The following is a 15,343-nucleotide window of genomic DNA, read 5'->3' as shown; positions in this document are numbered from 1 at the left end:
GGAAAGCAAGGGAACTGTCATTTGGTTGCTATATCATCATGTCCATGCAGACCAACATCTCCAGTTGTTGGAAAAGGCACAGAACAGAAAAATAAAAGAGAGAAAATCAGGTTGCTGATCTTTCAATCACCTCAAAACTTGAACCAGCCCCTCTGCTGGGTTTTAGACAAGTCCAATAACAAGGAACACAAAGCTAAATTACAGAGGCCAGTAAACTGATCAGAGGTTAATCGCTAAGGTCATGTCTAAAGTGTGGTTAAAGATATTTTGGTGACTTGTTCTTACAAAGTATGCAAAGCAAATACTAGCCATATATCCCAGTTACAACAATCTTAAAACCTAACTAACCTTCTGAGCATCAGTTCTATTGTAAATTATGCACAAGCCCAAGGCTGTATTATTTCACATCATAACAAGAGAACATCATAACCATGGAAAGAAGTAATTATTTGTTGAGTTCCTTGGGAAAACAAAGACCCAAAGAAAACTTCTGCTTTTGAATTCTGCTTTGTTATCATATGTACAACTTCAGACCTATAGACATTAGCTGTCTTACAGATGCTAGTTAAAATATGTGGGATCTGGCCAGCAAAGAAAAGATACAAAGGCACACTCACTTTCCATACAGATATATTCCCTTCTTCAGCTCAGATAAGAAAGTTACATATTTAATTCATAGAAAAAATATGCAATTGGTCAGTTTAATTAGCATTTATAGTGTATTTACAGGTATGGAGAAAGAAGTGAATGCCTTTGACAAATGTAAACCATTAGCATTATAATTTGATAACTTTCAATTAGCCAACTTGGAGGGTATGTTTCCCAAAAAATGCCTGTACTACCATTCATTGGGCAAAATAAACATCTACTCTTGAACTATCACTTTTTATTGGGATGTGAAATAAACGTTTATAGCCATCTTGCTTTAATTTATTTATTCTTAGATGAAAATATATAGGCTGGAACAGAGCAACCAATGTATGCCCCATCTACATATGGTTTTTGTGCATGAAAATTATTTCATAAGAGTAAATGCTTTAGAAATTTCCCTGGAAGTAAGCCAGTGAAGTATTGCAAGAGCATTTCTCAGCTGTATGCTTGTGCCAAATCCAGTGAAGTCTGTTTCAAATTAGACATAGAAAGTATTTGTTTTACTACCTGTTTGAATATCTGAGAATCAAATTCAAGGATATTCCTTTGAATCCCTTTCCTTCGAGAATAATCAAAACCATCCATCTCATAAGATCAGTAAGGCTCAACATAGCCAATAAAAATGGAGCCCTGTGTTGTATGTCCCACTTATAATTTCTAGATACACATGAACACCTTTTGCTGGGTGAGGTGAATGCACGAGACTGCCATGTCTGCATGCCTTGGCCTCCCTTTCTAGTGCGTGGTATCCAGTGCTTTAATCCATGGGGCAATATAATGTTTTTGCACAAATAATCACTGTCAGTGCCAAAAAGACCAATATGTCTGAAACTAGTTGCAAGTAACTAACAGAAAGCACAGTTCTGGCTTAAGTTGATCTTTTGGTAAGACACAGTAACATCAAACATCTGTTTAATACTTCATATTTGTTTAGAGGTATAACATATTTTTCAAACCTATACAGAAAAATAAAAACAGAGAGGCCAGCATCTCTCACAAGGCTGCCTTTTGTAAACAATATTCCATTGAAAATTTAAAAATGTTTTTTGCTTACGTGATTTCTGTTCTAACATGCCTGTTAAATGTAGTTTAATACATGCAAGTCTTCCTAGGATTTTGTCTTTCAGAGGGCTGTAGGAAATATTTTAGTTCTTGTGTGTCACAGTACTCACTGTTACCGGACTGGTAGGGCTTTGTATAAAAGTTCAAACCCACCCAGAGAGAAAGCATTTTAGACTTAAGTAAGGGCAGTGAGTCCTTACAGATGTTCTTGTCTTGGTCTGCACCACTCTATATCATGATTATACATTAGCAAACATCATAGATAAGTGAGATATTGCCCACCCCAGACTGTCCATTCACAACTACTAGGTTTAACTAAATGTTACTCTTCAGTTTTATCTTTCTCTGAATCTCAAGCATTGGAGTTGTTTTTTGTTTTGGTTTGGTTTGGTTGTTTTTTTGTTTTTTTAACAAAACAATACATCTATGGGCCAAGGTTTAACTCTGAGATAGAAGGTTGATTGCAGAGTGAACTTGTTTCATATCTCTGCTTTCAACCTTCTTTCCTTAGCAAAGTAGGGCTTGTTCTGGAATAGAAAATGTACTACTTCTGTGCAATTCTTTTGTCAACATTTTGTGGTTGGTCAAAGCCTGTTATTTGGGAGCCTTTTCCATGGAATTTAGCCATTCCAATGACACTTTGTAATTTGCTTTGTTCAGGAGAGGTTTTCAGTCATGCAAGTAGCATGAATATGGAAGACCAAAATAAATACTTTTCCAAACAGTGAGATGTTTATATAGAAGGCTTACCGAGAACTGAAGTAATTATGGGAAGAATCCATATATCCTATGTAGTTTCATTGGCCACATAACAGCTTTAGTGACAAGTGTTTCATGTTCAGAATAACTATTCCAAAAACAAACAAACACACACACACACTCAAAAAAAAAAGAAAAAAACTTTGTCCTGCAATTTTCTGGGCCTCAAAAATGTCAAAGCTAAAATAAAATCTGAAGTTGCAAACTCTCTGAACCTTTGGAAAAATACACTGTTTCAGTGCTTTTTGTTTTCATTTTTCAATCTGTTGATAAAAAAAAATTCACTCCACACAGATTGTTCATTTGTATGATGGTCATGTCCAAGTAGCCCAGGCAGAATGAGGTACAGACATTGTATGTAAGCTCTGTAAATGCCATTAAATTCAACTGATTGCTTATGTATTTTTGTACTTTGTACTCTTAGGGAATATCAAGAATTAAATCTTTGCACAGGCACCTGTTATTTTGATTCTGTTCCATCTTTAAGAGCAATAATGTGACCAACAGAAAGCAGCATACAGTCATTGGACTCATTGCAATATTGTTTGGAGGTTTTTTTGTCTTGTTTTGTTTTTACTTCACCTCCCTTAATAAGACCCTCTCAATAAGAAATACCATCTTTACATCCACCTCTATCCTCCCACTGGATGTGGGAGCCTCACATTCCTGATTTTTCTATTAAGTATTTCCTGTGACATATTTACCATTTGCAGACACCAACATTCCAGGCCAGGGTTCCATCAAGTGTGTGTAAGACCTGCATCTCAGAGGACACCAGGGTTGTAATTGAGTTATGGATTGCTGCTTCCCCAGGACTGAAGTCTGCAATATATATGGCATTTCTAGTCCTTGCCAGCTAAAGCAGAGCATCTTATTTTTACAAGTTTAATCAATAGGGATTGAAGAGTGCAACAAAATATAAATGCCTGTAGTAAGATAGTTTTCCATCCATCCCTAGCATATTGTTACGGCTTTTGTAGATCACTTTTACTTTTGTTCCCAAAGTAGCTATCTACAAACCACTCGATATTCAGACAGAGTGGAAACTGGAAACCCACCTATAGTGATGACAGCTGAATGAATATGCAGTACGATGCAAAAAGCTCCACATATTAACTGGAAAGGAAAGAAAGAAATTCTTCCTATATATGCCAGGGCATTTTCAAACAGGCTTTACCATTATAGCAGAATAAATGCAGTTATTCTTTCTCATAGTTGAAGAAGTATGTTGAAGGCCAAGCCAAGTTGGATGGGGCTTTGGGCAACCAGGCCTAATGGAAGAAGTGCCTGCCCATGGCAGGAGGGTTGGAATGAGATGATCTTTAAGGTCCCATCCAACCCAAACTGTTCTATAATATATCAAAGGAAAGGTGACCAGAGTATCATCGTGGTATTTTCTACGGAAGTGATGTGTTGACCAAGGTTACAGAAGGCAGGAAAAGACAGCAACAGTCAGAGGCTGAACTGCCACTGAAAATATGGGGACAGTAATTCATCAGGCAAGAGGAAATCTTAGTCAATGTATGTCATGACTGCCACCCATTGTATGGTTATATATGTAAATATATATATGTATTTTTCTAAACTTGACATTGTCCTGTGGCTTTTTTTCATCAGTAGGATTTGTCTGTGCTAATAGTGCCAACTAAGCTTTTAGGTTTTCACCCTTTTCTGGTTGCATGGAGAGGCAGGAATAGCAGTACAGCTTTCCTGCACTGCAAAAGCACATCAACTTTAACAGTATAAAATTGTGCAGAACTCAAAGTCTTCAGCTTCTCTTCTTTTCTGTAGAATTGCACTGCTGGTAGCAGAGAATGTTCACAAAAAATTGCAAAATTTTATGACCAGATATTGTGCTTATTTTTCCTGTCAACAATGTGAAAATAGAAATCAAAATCCTTTCTGTAATAAGGATGTTTTCCTTTTATTTTTTTCTAATAATTTTTGGAGTTTTTTATTTTTTTTAAGGGAAAAAGAAAAAGTCAGGAACATTTTTATAAAGTGTTTTCAAGATTTTTTTTCTTTTCTGTATGAACACTTCTTCCTGTTTGTCCTCCTAGGAAGCCATGTTTCAGTTCTACTCACTCCTTTTCATTCACTTTTGGTTTAGAAAAATAATAATAATAATAATAATGAGATCATCAAGAAAAAAAAAGTTTAAAAAATTGAAAGATACTAGAATTTTCACAATGTTTTTCACAAAATATCAAACATAAGGATTGTTTGATTAAAAAATCTTCTAATTCACTCTAGCAGTGGATATCCCCCTGAAACTTTAGCTTTGAAATTTATTTTTCTAGACTTTCAATAATCTTGAGCAAACATGTCTACATTTTCATTGTATTTGTAGTTTTGGACCAAAATTTAAAATTAAGAGTTTGGGGGCTGGGGTGTTTCTTTGCTTTTTGTTGTTGTTCATGTAAATAGAGGAGGAAATTCTTTTTTTTCAGAAAATGCCTAGAAAAGTGAGAAGATACTGCCCTGTGCTGGCCTATTCCAAGTTCTGGTGCACAATACCTTAAATAGCCTTACGTAGCTTTTTCTCCTCTGCGTAAAGGGAGAAGGGAGGAGGATTTCCATCACAAAAGAGAGACTATGGGGGCAATGTCATGGTAGCACATACGAGATAGCTTCTGTTATGGTGTCATGGCCTGATATAGTTTTACAGGAAATAATTTATTATACCTAGTCTGCTATAGGATAATTTTACAGTTGGAAATTTCAGAAATGAGAGAGATGAATTCAATTCTATGATTTTCCACACATAAAAGTTAATGATCATGGAAGGCCAAACTGTTTTTTTTCAAGACTGGATACATCCAATACTAAATGCATACTGTCCCAATTTATATTACCTGTAGGAAAGCACTGGCTGAGTCCAGCATTTTCCTGAAGAGGTCAGTGGACTTTATAACAGTGTCTGAATGCAGCTCAGAAAATAATGATGGTAAGCCAAGAAGAGATGGAAATACCTGACTGTGAGAAGTGATCTATGAGAAAAAAAAATCTGCTCTACAGTTGGAGTGAGTTCTATGATTGGTACTGGAAAAAAAAAAAAAAAAAAGAAGGATAGATTGGATGGATCTTAAACCATTCATTGAGGGAAGAATGTAGTTCACATTACAATGGACTTTTTGGTTGTAATCCTGAATCTGTTGAAGTCAATGGAAGGACTCATATTGGCTTCAAAGGATATTGAGCTGTGGTGTGGTTCCTGAGCTGCCTTTGGGTTACAGAATCACAGGAATATATGACAAAATTTCAACCATCTGCTGAAATCATTGCTTGAATAGAACAGTCAACCGTGCACTTTAAACCATTTTCTACTTACATGAAATGATTACAGAATCATTTCATACAGAGTGGGATCTTTTCTTTTAAATAAGTTGTCAAAAATGGCTTTTGATATGTATCAAAGAAATATCTGCCTAGAAATACATGTCACATTTCAAATTGGCACAGTCACCATTGTGTTAGCTTCAACTTACAAAGTTTCACCATTTTTCTCCGGAATATGTACCCATCTAATTTCATTTATGTGTTAAAAATCATCATATGCACTGCATTTAAATTATTTTAACACTCTTTTTTGCACTTTGAAGGTGTAAAGTACATCTAGCCTAGTTCTGAAAATATATTTTATGGATTTATTTGACTGAAAATGATTGTTTCTTCCAAGAAAGCAAAACGCATTGTGATGTACCTTTACGTGTGCTCTGCTGTAAAGCTCACTTAGATTTATGACTTTAATATTAACTGCTCCTGGACAGAGCTTATATGGAGCTGGTGCTCTTCTCTTAAAATAAAGGAGACTGTATGCAAGGGTCAAAATCTGTATCCAAATGCTAAATTGCATGCAGGACTAGACACTAGAATTCTAGATATACCATGTTAATAAAATATTAATATAATCTTAACATTAAACATTTTTCCCTCACTTTTGCACTTCTGTATATCAGATTCCTTAAGAGGCTAAGTACAGATTAAGGTGTATGACATGGTTTCAAAACATTTATGTGTGAAAAGCAAACCAGTCAGTAAGTTTTCGCTGAATATCAAATGTGAAAGTTCCTCTGATAAGTTTCTATTTCAATGCAATAACAAATGATGCCATAATTATTAAGTACCAATACAATTACAATAGCCATAAACTAGCTTTTGTCCTGCCTGCACTTAGGCACAAGACCTGGTCTGACCCAGGCCTGCATGGACTCCCTTCTTGTTATAAAGGCATACTTCTCTCACCAAGCATTTCATGCGTCATGGTTTGTATGTTTTCAAAGGGAGGACTACACTACCCAGAAGCAGCTTCCACTACTCCAGCAAATGTTGCAGGGTTTTAAAGGAAGCACTATATGCTGCATTACCAGAAAAATGGACAGCACATATAGCAACTCTGAAATGTGAAGCAGTTTGAAACAAGGATTTGTATTGATCTGCTAAATAATTGCTACAGGAATTTTCTGTTAAGCATAACTGACTATTGAATCTCTATTTCCTATCTTCTTTATTTTTTTTTTTCTGTTTTTCATGCTTACTTCTATTTTCTGGTTCTCCAGATGATGCTCCACTTCCATGATTTTCTGTATCTTTAAAATTCTTTCTCCTTTTGTTTGTTAGGAAACATCAAAGAAGCTACTATCTTTCTTTTAATTACTGAAGTTTTAACCTTTCTGAAATGTCTTTTAATACCTCAAACCAATAAAATGTTATAGCTAGTAGTAGTTCACCATTGCATTACAAAGACAAAGTCCACCTCAGTTGTTACTCCTCCTTAGGTATCTCTGTAGTGTCTCTCCGTAGAGCCAGACATGTCCACCGAACAATTTTGCCAGGAGAAGAGAAACACTTTCTAGGCAGACATTACAGCACTTGGGAGAAGATGAGTATATTTATGTCTTTATTTAATTAGCTAACATGTGCATCCCAATAGTTGCTTAGTCTTTGAAAAATTATAGCTTCCATTAACTGTTTAAGCTTGTTTAATTCTGAAATGTGCTGGGCCTGAGTCCAATTAGTCTGGAAATATTATTATTTTCAAACTCCATTTAAGATCAGTGCCTTAAAAATACCAAGAGCTGCAAGCTTCACTGGGCAGCAGAGAAGTCCATATTGACTAGTCTACAGAACTAGGCTCCAAGCAGAAAAAATGTGCAGATGGGAGGATGTAAAGATTTCTATGATTTTTAGTTAGTTAGTTTGTTTGTTTCAATCCTTTGCTCTGGGCAATGCAGAAATATGACACCAAATAATTCTTGGGTTGGAGGAGGATTTTTAAAATATTCATCATTAATGTTACCAGATGCTTGTGATGGGAAGTGTTGAATTCATCAGGAAAACCTGAGCTAGTTTAGTAACAGAAAGGCTATAGAGCATCTGCCACTGGTGCAACCCCATGATTCCACCCCCAAAATGGCTAACATTAGGTTAACCGTCCTCCACTTGCCCAAGCAGCCACCCTGGAGAAGCAACCTATAGTTAACTGATTTCACAGGGTGCTGTAGCAGAAGGTAAATGAGTTACATATGCGAAAGGAGGGCGCATACTGAAAGCACTGAGTAATCTGTGAAGTTTCCTGAATCATGAAAAATTGAGTATCACTTAATGTTGCAATAGCACTAGATTACTAATGGTATTAACAAAGCCATGAGATACATTTTTGCAAAATCATGTGTTTCTTTAATGGGTCATAATGGTTTAGTGTCTCAACTGGGCTCTTTTTCAGGCAGAATAGATCATAAAGTATTGTGTCTGGGTAACGGAATATTCCTGATGTTCTTGTGTAACAGCACTCCCAATCTCTGAAAATGCAGCTTCTATGGGACTCAAATTGCACATCTCATATATCAACTTTATGAAATGTAACAAGCCAGCGCTGCTTCGAACTGATACAGAGTGAAGAAACTGAGCCAGAGCTTCCATGTAATTTCATAGGAATGTTGCAGGAAGCACGGCCGAAAGCACGACAGACACCAGTAGAGTCAGATCATGCTCCATTTTATTGCCTGAATAGCCTAACTTTTATAGAGAACTTAACAGGGGTGGACAGTGTTTCACACAAGATTATTGGTCAAAAGCACTCAGACAAACAGCTACAAGAAAACAACCCCACCTGCAAGAAAACAACCCCCTTGTGATTAGCAGTCACATAGACCTTGTCCTTGAGGCCAGCTACTGGTAACAATATTTTCCTGAATTCCTCAATTGGGCGATGTGGGAACACTGTCATGGGAACTTCTCATAGTTGCCCTGGTAGCTTGGTTTGCTCAGCTACAGCAAGCCATGGGATTTTTGCTGTTTCAAGAAATCCCTCAACAATTCCCCCTTCTTCTTTTGAGCAAACCAAGCTTGACACAGCAGTTTTACAAGTAACTCTTTAGCTATACTTACAACACACAACGATGATTACCACCACCATAAACCAAATCCTTAATCCCCTTGTGATTAAACCCAGCAACCATCTACACTTTGTTTCAAACAAGTCAGTGAACCATTGATTGAAAGGATTGATACCATATTGAATCTTTCTCATGTGCTCTTTCAGGAAAGTAATGGATTTGTGAATTGACTCATTGTGATCAGAAAGGTTTAAACGGTACATTCCCTTAAAGTCCTCACACCCATTCCTTTGAGCCAAAAGCAAGATCCTGTAAAAGCAGATGTCGCAGACTATTTTGATCTGGTAACATCTCCTCAAGTATCTCTGTCGTGGCATAGGCTTGCCTCTCGGCCCAGCATACCAATTTTTCTAAGTTGTTACGTGTGGCCGCAGATGCCACTCCAGGCACTGAAATTGCTAATGCCGCTCTAGCTGCAACCCCACACAATTCAACATTATCATTGCAATCCAATGCAAGCAATGTCCATTTATGTCTGGTGATCTCACGCAACTGTAACAAGCTAGGAGCAAATACAATGAGTTTATCTATGTAACATGGACATCTGATAGCATTTGCAGGGATACCTTGCCAGGCCCCATCCCCACAAATCAGAAGCACATCAGGAGGTAAGGCCAAAGCTGTACAATTGTTCCAAACACTGTAGTTGTTACCCCTTGTCTCCATGCTATAAACCCCTAAACCCTGCTTAGCAGCGTCATTGCAATCACAGGTGTTATTTGTGTCTTTGTACCAGTATGACCTTTTCCAGGTTCCTGTAGCAGGAATCATCTGATATCCACGGCTACGTTCACTTTTGTAGCCACCTTTCAGGTTGATACACATTTGACTACAGATACCAAGGTTTTGACATTCATCAATGTCTCCACAGTTTCTCTTGTCTATAAACTCAAACCCAGCTGGACAGTCACATTCATTTATGATGCATTCCTTCAGGGGCTCATCACCCCAGTCCTTGCAGTCTCTCTGCTGGTTACACACTTTATTGATATCTATGCATTCTCCACTTCTGCACTTGAATTTGCCAGGTCCAGAACACTGAATAACATTGTTACAGTTTGCTTCATCAGTGCCATACAGACAGTCTCTCACACCACTGCACTGCCTACTCCCATGGACACAGTTCCCATCTTCACATCTGAAATGGTCTGGCCTGCAGGTCCGAGAAGGGCAGTTAATTTCATCACTTCCATCCTTGCAATCAGGATCTCCATCACATCACCACTTCTTGTGGATACATTCACCTGAGCCGCACTGCACCTCACTCGTAGAACACTTCACTGGAGGTGCAGGCTGGCGGCCACACTGCTCCAAAGATTCATCCGAGTGGGCGGAGCAGTCAGCATCATCATCACACACCCAGCTGATAGGGATGCAGGTAGAACTCTTGCACTGAAACTCACGAACACCACAGGTAGGAGGTGCACACTCCAGCTCATCGCTACCATCACTGCAGTCATCTTGAACATTGCAGACAAAGCTTTTGGAAATACATTGCCCACTATTGCATGTGAATTCTGCTGCACTACAAGTCACAATGCCACAATTCTCTTCATCTTCTCCACTGTCGCAGTCCTTTTCACCATCACATTTCCAGGACACTGGGATACACTGGGTTGACTGAGGACCACAGCTGATTTCATTTACCCGGCATGTTCTCATATGACACAGCTCAGCACTCTCATCAGACCCATTTTCACAGTCCGGATCCCCATCACACTGCCATCTATTTGGCACACACCGACCACTGTTGCACACAAAGTCAGATTCAGCACACGTCTTCTTCACACAAGCACTCATCACTGCCATCTAAGCAGTCTTCACATTTTGCTCTAGCACCGTCGGCAGCAGTGCACAGGCCGGCGAGGGTGAGCAGCAGGCAGAGTGCCCCGCAGCGCGGCAGCACCCACCGCCGCCCTGCACCTGTGTCACTTATACTGCTCCTATTACCCATGCCGTTAGTGTCATTGGCATCCTCCTGGTACCGTTTCTGTCTTTGTCGCCCCTTACTCTCCCCCTTTTCTTTTTTACCACTGACCATTCACCACAAATGGGTGAGAAACATGATTACTAGTTAGGAAAGAGAGTGTAACGTCTGCTATACGGCTGCAGGCCGTGCCAGCTGCAACCCTAGAAGCTGTTTGTGAACGAGCCTGACTGACGGTGGTCATTTGGCGGTGTAATCTGCGTCTCTGCTCTCCTGCCCTGCAATAGAGCTAAATCGTCATTAATAGTCTGTAGAATGTGGCAACCCCACGGAATGTTATCCAGAAACATAGTTATAACACCGATCTGGGGACGAATAGTCTTTTTTTGCATTGCAAGATAACTTCTTATAAAAAGAATGCCAGAGAGAAGCAGCACAGCCGCTGCTGCCGCTGTCTCCATGGTTACGTCATACAGGCTGCAGGGTCCTGATCTCCGCCCCTCTGCTCTGTGCCGACTCGCCACACGGTGAGGGTCGGCTACCGGTGTCCACTGACGCCTCTGGTCTCCCGTAGCAACTCGATCTCGGATGGCCCGTATCGCACCGCGATTACTTCAATTTCATGCGATTACTTCAAATTTCCCGCGTCCCCCCGCGATTCCGCGTCCCCCCGCGATTCCGCGTCTCACCGCGATTCCGCGTCTCTCCGCGATTCCGCGTCTCACCGCGATTCCTTTTTCCGCGTCCCCCCGCGATTCCGCGTCTCTCCGCGATTCCCTTTTCCGCGTCTCACCGCGATTCCTTTTTCCGCGTCTCTCCGCGTCCCGTTTCTCACCCCGAGGCCGTTGCCCAGGTCGGTTAGTAGGGTGTTTCTATGCTTCTCTCTGTGCGGTGGTCGGCTTGCCGTGTGCCTCGGATCTCTGTCCCGGCGCCGCTCCGATGTCCCGGCCTCAGCCTGTTCGGGTCTCAGCCTGTTCGGGCGCCATATGTTGCAGGAAGCACGGCCGAAAGCACGACAGACACCAGTAGAGTCAGATCATGCTCCATTTTATTGCCCGAATAGCCTAACTTTTATAGAGAACTTAACAGGGGTGGACAGTGTTTCACACAAGATTATTGGTCAAAAGCACTCAGACAAACAGCTACAAGAAAACAACCCCACCTGCAAGAAAACAACCCCCTTGTGATTAGCAGTCACATAGACCTTGTCCTTGAGGCCAGCTACTGGTAACAATATTTTCCTGAATTCCTCAATTGGGCGATGTGGGAACACTGTCATGGGAACTTCTCATAGTTGCCCTGGTAACTTGGTTTGCTCAGCTACAGCAAGCCATGGGATTTTTGCTGTTTCAAGAAATCCCTCAACATAGGAAAGTATATGAGGTACAAAGCAGAGCAGACATATGTGGTTTCTGACCCTGTTGGAGTGTTTTATTTCCCTGAGAGCTAATGAAGGAGAGATAATGAAGACCAATCAGATAAAAAACCAAGATCCCTGACCCCTATTTCATGGGTAAAAGGAGTATAAGTATCTTACAGATACTGTTACTTATACTAAATTTTACAAAGCTGTATTGGTGTGAAAATGTTCTCACAAAAGATCAAAAGCCACCTTTATTACAATGTTCCCATGTGAAATGCATCACTGTTACTCACATAGTTTCTGCCCACCCAAAGGCAGTGGGTCTGACTGTGGCAGTGCTGCAGCCAAGAGCAAAGGCTGCTGAAGCCTAGTGAAATTTATATTGTATGTCTCCCTCCTTTTTCTCTTACATATTAAACTTGCAATTATTTCCATCACTTGACAAAAGCAGAGGGTATTGTATTCAAATAAAGCTTAGGTTTGTCCAGTGGTTCTTATAATGGCCACGGCTGGCTGTTTCATTACTAGTAAAGAATCTAGGGGGTTTGGCAGAGTGCTGCTGTGAAGTGGTATCACCCTGACCAGAGACAGCAAGTATTTCAGCCCTTTGTCTCTAGGACTAATTTCACCAAAGACTTTGTTTTTATAGAGAATTTCAGAAAGGTTCTAGCAAAGGCATTCACAACCCATTAACTCTTACACGTCCCAAAAGAGAAGTTTGGCAGGTGGTATATATGCAGCAAATAAACACCGGTGTTTCAAAACATAAACAGGCTGCTGAATAAGACAATTAAGACTTAAGCTCTGTGTTGTTCATTTGGTACTATTCTGCCTATCATTTCCCCTTTTTTCCTACAGCAAACTCTCACTCCTTCCTACTGTTATGGTTCATTATAATCTATTATAGTGTCCTAGCATTGTAGTTCATTATAGTGTTGCTTTGAAGAGCTGTAAGTCAGTCTCTCTGATTGTTCATGAGTCTTTTCCAAAATGTAAAAAATCCTGAGCTTTACATTGCAGAAAATCTTAGAACTGGTGAATTCGGTAGAAGGAAATGCTGGTGCGTAGGTGACACAGAGAAATCTCTCTGACCCTGAGGTCATTCCAACCCCTGTGTTGAGCCCTACAGTCATTCCAACCTCTGTGACGGGCCCTGCAGTCATTCCATTCCAACCCCTGTGACGGGCTCTGCAGCTGTTCCAACCCCTGTGATAGGCCCAGTGGTCATTCCAATCCTTGTGACAGGCCCTGTGGCTGTTCCAACCCCTGTGATCAGCCCTGCAACTGGGTCAGGGAAATAGACTGTAGCAGTGCAAGTTGCCTCTATAACCAAGATGAAACAACAGATGAGAAAGTTAGGTCATTTAGAACACAGAGGAACTCCTATTCAGACTGGGGACGAAGATGACGATGGGATAGGATACTCCGCAGTGGCTGGGCCATCAAATGAACAGGAAGATGAAGAGGAAGATATCATAAAAGCATCAATAACTACCTGGGCCTCCCACATGGCGGGCAAGAATTCTACCATTGAACCACCATATTCCATGCATTTCTCAGAGCCACTCTGTAGCTCTACCATAGTCTCAACTTGCCCCATCACATCTTCTCCAGGATTATTCCTTGCAATCCTATTCATACTGATAGCATTGCAAAAATATATTGTCGTGCTATATGTGAGTAACAGAGGAAGTGAATACAGTTCACCCAAAGTCTAATAAAAAGATGCTTTACTCAAAAAAAAAAAAAAAAAAAAAAACTTGGAGTCACCAATATGAAAAGCTGTTAAAATTGAATGTGTGTTCCAAATATTTAAACCAACAAAGTAGTTTAAAGGAAAAAGAAGTGTCTTGCCAACTGCTTTAAAAACAAACACAGCCAATATATTTAAATAGCTAAGCACTGATTTTCCTCTAATTAAGTGCCTAGAAAACTTATTAAAAAAATAAAAAATAAAAATAAAGTAACTATCAAAATAAAGATGTAATATGGCAGTACCAGCTTTCAGAAGAAGGCTATATACATACATGCTGGTATAAGATCTAATGTAGCAAGCATCTCTGAGGAGTATGTTAAAGCTGGAATACCATAAGAAACTTTTGTTTTGAGACTAAGATACATAGAACATAGTCTTATTTTGGCAGTTATTTCTTTCTTATTTAGATCTCTGTAATGCGTTTGCCAATCATTTAGTCATTCTAGTATTCTTGTCAGCCTAGTTCAGTGATAGCTCAGAGCACCCTATAGCTCAGAGCACCCTAAACTTCATAATTTGGATTATGCAGTTTCCAAAATAATAAGGAAAGAACTAATTCACACAGTTTAACAACACTTGAAAATGTTTTAGACATGAACAGAGTGATAAGACAATCAAATATCATAAGATTTTGAGAATAATACATTTTAGCTATTTCAGTGACATTACACATTAAAAAAAAAAAAAAAAAAAAAAAAAAAAAAAAAAAAAAAAGTCTACTTGTTTCAATAGCTCATCAAACATAGTAAGAAAATCCATGCCTCTCTACAGCATATTAACAGATACATAATCTACTAAAGATCAGCCTGATAATCATTATCCAGAGGAAACAGAAGAACCAGGAATGTCTTATAAGAAAGAAAAGTGCTTTTCTTAAAGAAATAATGGAAAACAAGGTGGAAAAGGAGATAAGAGCTGTTATAAACAAAAGTTACAGGCAGATGGCAGAGATTTTTTATCCTGTTTGGTAGAGATCTGAACATAAAGCAGGCTCCTTTCAGCTTGTTCTGAACATTTACAGTTCTGGGCTAGCTAAGCCTATAAGGTGCTATTTACACATACATGATTGGCAACCTCAATAATGCAGGAAGTAAATCAAAATGGAAGTAAATGAAAAGTAAGGAATGTAGATATTCTGCTCCTTTTTATAATTTTCGTGTGTAGAAAAGAAATATTTCCATGAAAAATATCATCAACATTAAAAGATCACAAAATAAGAATAATATTATGGTACTATCTACTTGAAAATTGATGTAGGGGGGGCAAACAGAAAAGTATTTTTCCATACTTATCTTATACTTACTCTCCATACAGTAGCTTATTTATTAATACTGCTTCAACAATTATTTTACACTCATCAGCACGCAAAGCTCCTACAATATTTCATGCAGAGTTCATAAAACTACCACCAGAGAACCTGGCTTGCC

General features: G+C 39.2%; 1 long non-coding RNA gene and 1 pseudogene across 2 annotated transcripts in view; one reads left to right on the top strand and one right to left on the bottom strand.

The window, feature by feature from the left end:
• The window catches only part of LOC311441775, a 333,528-nt gene that overhangs the window by 201,082 nt on the left and 117,103 nt on the right, over positions 1-15,343 (top strand). The window lies entirely within an intron of this gene.
• On the bottom strand, positions 8,454-10,926 carry LOC311441766 (very low-density lipoprotein receptor pseudogene; annotated as a pseudogene). The gene has a single exon. The product of its transcript is annotated as a very low-density lipoprotein receptor pseudogene (transcript).

The sequence above is a fragment of the Aythya ferina genome (assembly GCF_964211825.1).
Source record: "Aythya ferina genome assembly, chromosome: 9".
NCBI lineage: Eukaryota > Metazoa > Chordata > Aves > Anseriformes > Anatidae > Aythya > Aythya ferina.
Note: the sequence above shows the minus strand (reverse complement) of the source record. Positions and strands in the feature narration are given on the sequence as shown.